This window comes from Sabethes cyaneus, chromosome 3 (assembly GCF_943734655.1).
Source record: "Sabethes cyaneus chromosome 3, idSabCyanKW18_F2, whole genome shotgun sequence".
Lineage (NCBI taxonomy): Eukaryota > Metazoa > Arthropoda > Insecta > Diptera > Culicidae > Sabethes > Sabethes cyaneus.
This window is the reverse complement of record NC_071355.1, coordinates 200558742-200563714: the sequence shown is the minus strand read 5'-3', so window position 1 is coordinate 200563714 and position 4973 is coordinate 200558742. Positions and strand designations below refer to the sequence as shown.

The 4973-nt window shown below is 42.0% G+C and overlaps 1 non-coding gene across 1 annotated transcript; it reads left to right on the top strand.

Moving 5' to 3' along the window:
* The first annotated feature begins 2322 nt into the window (after positions 1 to 2322).
* Trnah-gug (transfer RNA histidin (anticodon GUG)) lies at positions 2323 to 2394 on the top strand. Its single transcript has one exon. It is a non-coding gene; the product is annotated as a tRNA-His (tRNA).
* Positions 2395 to 4973: the final 2579 nt, after the last annotated feature.

Here is a 4973-nt window from a genome sequence, read left to right as displayed (position 1 = left end):
CCGGCCCACCGTAGTCTCCTAACTGGTGGGGCCAGGTGTACGATGGGAATCTCTCCAAGCAGTGCCTGTAGCTCGTGATTCATACGTCTCCGCCACTCTCCGCTTTCCGTTTGTACTCCGCCAAAAATCAGCAAGTGCACGTATGTCTTCCGTAAGTAGAGTTATTGTCTCAAGTCCGTAGAAAACTACCGGTCTGATTAGCGTTTTGTACATCGTCTGCTTTGTGCGGCGGCCTATGCTCCTTGATCGAAACGTCTTGCGAAGGGAATAGTGTGCTCGATTTCCAGCTTGAATGCGTCGTTGAATCTCCTTACTCGTATTATTGTCGGTGGTGACCAGAGATCCCAAATATACGAACTCATCAACCACTTCCAGTTCATCACCGTCAATAGTCACTGTCCGTGGGAGGCAAACGTTACTTTTTCGGGAGCCTCTTCCTACCATATATTTGGTTTTCGACGCAATAATTTGTAACCCTATCCTTCTAGCCTCCGTTTTAGTCTGGCGTAGATTGCCTCCGCCGTTCCACGGTTTCTAGTAATGATATCGAGGTCGTCTGCAAAGGCTAGGAGTTGGCTACTCTTGCTGAAGATCGTTCCTCTCGTTTCGATGCCCGCTCGCCGGATCACACCTTCAATAGCGATATTGAATAGCATAAAGGACAGTCCATCCCCTTGCCGTAACTCTCTGCGCGATTCAAAAGGACTTGAGAGTGTCCCTAAAACGCGCACGTAGCACATCACTCGTTCCAGAGTAGCTTTGATCAGCCGCGTCAGTTTGTCCAGAAAACCGTACTCGTACATTATCTGCCATAGCTGTCCGCGTTCAACGGTATCGTATGCTGCTCTGAAATCCACGAAAATATGATGCGTGGCCACGTTGTACTCTCGACCTTTCTAAAGGATAAAGCCCGCCTGATACTGCCCTACGAATTCTCTTGCTATTGGGAATAGACGACGCAACAAAATCTGGAGCACCTTGTAGGCGGAATTGACCAGCGTAATGCCGTGGTAGTTACAGCAACCTAGTCGGTCACCCTTTTTGTAGATGGGGCAGACTACGCCTTCCATCCACTCCTCCGGTAGTTTCTCTTCTTCCCAAATCCTTGAAATCAGCTAGTGAAGTGCCGTTGCTAGCGGTTCTTGGTCATTTTTGTAGAGTTCTGCCGGAAGTCGGTCCTTTCCGGCGGCTCTATTATTCTTCAGCAGACCGATTTCTCGTCGGATCTCTTCAAGAACCCTAATCTGTACCTTCCCCTATTGATACAAATCTTATCCCATGATACTTGTGCAGATCCAGTGCTACTCGCGGCCTCTAGCAACAATAAGTATCAGACTAATATTCCTTCCTTTTTCCATGTAGTACAGCATTTTGGTCGAGGTCGACATCATTATTGGTCAATTTTCAAAGTATTGAATCAGTGGAAGTTGCACAATGAGAATGTCATGCTACTTCCAAGCACCACTTAATTACTTCTTTGTGCAATCTTACTGGTTTGGCCTATCACGGAGTGCAACTACAGGCAGTCTACCTAAGCTCTTAGCTAAGCTATAAAAACAAAGCCTAGGTGCTACACATTCCGTTATCGAAACTTGACTTTCTGTTTTTTTACAAGACACACTTCTCCGGCCAGCTGTTAGAGTGCAGGACAATTGCAGGGCCAGTTGATACGATCCTATTGACTCTAACAGTCTCTCCCAGTTGGATTCGAACATACGACGACTGACTTATTAAGCCAGCGTCATACCTCGGAGCCAACTGGGAGGCAATATGAGAGCCATGAAAAACAATAATCAAGAGAAAATTTAAACGGCAAAAGACAACAATTGAAACAATAATAATAATCTGTTTCTGACTATATATGTTTACTCAAATTTAGATAAAATCAGCCAAAATTGAATGGAAATTAATACAGGTTTCAATGAAAAATCATCCAGAGAACCGTTGGAGTAAATAGAGTAGGAAGAGACTATTATTTATCATGCAATCTGGTATGATTAAGCAATTATTCATAAAATTTTCTTTGTTTCTGTTGTTTGAGCTTATTTTGGGATCCTGCCCGAAGGGACGAGTGGTCGTACCAGTGTAAAAGCATAGTACAGCCAGCTGCCAATCGTTACCGACAACTAAAATGATCCTGATAAAAATTATTGAAATTATTTATTGCAGTGGTCATTACTACAATCGGAAAGCTGAGCGAGAAAGGTATTCGTTCACTACTGGGTAGATTTTGATTGGTCTACAATATTTGGGCCAGCCGAAATCTTTTCGTGTTGCCTTGTATGACTGTGACTGCATTACCTACATCACCAACCCCCGATAGCCGTGATCGTCTAGTGGTTAGGACCCTACGTTGTGGCCGTAGTAACCCAGGTTCGAATCCTGGTCACGGCAATGCTTCGCTAGCATTGTCACGGAGGGGAGTAACTATTTTTTTCTGCGGTTATAGCAACATTTTATTTATTTTTTTTAATATTGATTCACAAGGAAGTCATGGTAAAATTAGAAAGACTTTTAAATATTTTATTTAAGAGCTCAACTGTTTATTCAAATCAAATATTTACTTTTTTTAAGACACTAACATTGGAGTAGGATTTAGTTTAGGGAAGATCCAGCAGTTAACGTCGAATCCACCGATGAAAACCTGCGTTTTGATTCAACTACTAGTTATTTGTTTACGATGCCTTTCCACTAGGAAAATCAGCGTTATTTATAACCAACCAGAAGTTAATACAAACCCTTAATTACTAGTTTAAATAGAAATACGCACTAACACTGGCCATAATCTGCCGGTGTGCTACAACAGCCAACTCGAACCTATTCCAGTTATCTGCCATTTTGCATTGCTTCAAAACGACCAATTTTCGAATTCGAAATGATATGGAATCATAAATTTGAATATAAATGGTTAATGATGCCCGGCTGGCAGGCTGCTGGACCGAGACAGGGTGTGCAGCACACCGAGCAGTGAAGGATTTCGCATCCGCGCGCTGATTTCGGGGCGCGCAAATCGAGAAATGAAATGCGATTTCGCCCCGGGGGTTGTCAATTATGCTGATTGTTTTCTCTCTTATGAGAATCGATCCGAGCGGATGCTTAATGGGTACGTTACACGGTATCTTCTACACCGCTCGCTCGCTGCCTGTTTCCAACCGGGATCGTTGGACACAATCTATAACCCAAAAAACAAAAACCAAAAAAAAAAAAACAAAAATCGGGGGTCGATGTTGTTTGGCATGAACCGCCCTTAAATGGTTCGATTTAATTTAATTCCCACACAATCTACTTCATCGGATACTGCCATTCCAATCGAGCCTGAAGGATTGTTTTCGAGCACTAATGAGTTTAATTGGCTGGTGTGGAAGAATGCTTTCGTCATCAATTTGTGCTACGCGACTGCGGCGGATGAGGCTGGCAGTTTAATTGACTGATCGATTTGCATGCGACATTCATTGATCGAATATGACGCTAACTAGCAGTTTGTCAGTTGGTGGCCCGATAGTAATCAAGGACTTGTTGCCCCCTTTAATTGATGGTACTATAATTCGAAAGTGAAACTTGTCCAGCTTGAAACTGGTTTTGATCTGATCGATGCTAAGGGCGTCGTAACTAGTTTATCTACCAATTGGCATTGTTTCCAATCATCAACAAATCGAAAATTAACGAATAAAGTTTTAACCTTCACAAGTGCTTTGATTTGTTTTTTGTTTTGTTGGCTATCTGAAGGATTGAACAATACTTAAATGGGTACTGGTTGATCAAGGGCAAATTGCTCACACCTAGCTATTTGTTTTCTCGGTTTAAGATTGACCACACCAAAAGGCGGAGTGTCATAATTAAACGCGCAGCAGCTTCTTTCGTTTGTTTTACCTTTTGTTGAGTGAAGTTTTATATTTCCTGTTTTGCTCTAAAACACACTCCATGCTTCATCACGCTGCAGTTTTGCGAACACAAACTAACTGTAGAGCTGCGGAGGTGGTTGTAATTGTGCACCGTCCGCCTCCGGAGGGGAAGCAACGGTCGTTTTGGACCTTCCTCCAATTAGCAGTCATAAATCATTTTCCAACGAAACCATTACGTCAAGCTGGGAACCGAGAAAAAAAAGACGCTTCGAGTGTTTGGCATTGCGACCGAAATGAACGAAAAAAAATCGTTAACGATGCAAAAGTAGGTTAAATGAGTGCCAATTCTAGGAAATTTGCTTGTGATGAGGCGAGGAATTGTTTTGGTTCCCTTCGAACATACGAGGAAACCGTTTCGTTTGTTGGTAGCAGCTTTGCAATGATGAGCTCAAGGTTCTATCCTGTCTGTATCATCAACCGTTTCGAGAGGATAACTTTGTAGACTGTGGCACGTACTTCGTTACTTATCGTCGTAAGATGCGAGATTTAATTTGCAAGATAAACTCTTTGCCAGGCAGCGAGCGGAATGGCTGCACTTCATAAATTCATTGAAATAGCCTAACTGCACCCGGTTAAAGAGGGGCGTCAACTCATAATGATTATAAACGTTCTCCACGAGTCCGAACGACAATGGGAGGACCTTTTCGAGCGGTAGCGTGGTCAGGATTGGGATATGTTACGTATTCTCTTGTCGTGCCTGTTCCACTGTTTGTGGGCTACAAAATCCGAGCTTGGTTTTTGACCTTGTAAGATAACTTGAAACGAAACTTTTAGAAATTGTTTAATATTTTATCCTGACGTCAATAAAGTAAATGGTCATAAAAATAAGACGCTTAGATAAATTCTTATTTTGAGTCTATTTCGTGTAAAATATATTCGGGTCATTCCACGGGAAATTTACAGTCAAAATTTTTTTTTCTCTTCGGGATATTTTTTTACGTTCTTTGTTCAAAAAAAATCGACACGTATTTTTGCATTTCGATGTTACTGTTGGAATTCGCAAGATATGATTTTTTTAAATATTGTAATCCGAAAAAAATCACTATTTTGTAAATACTGATTGTAAACATA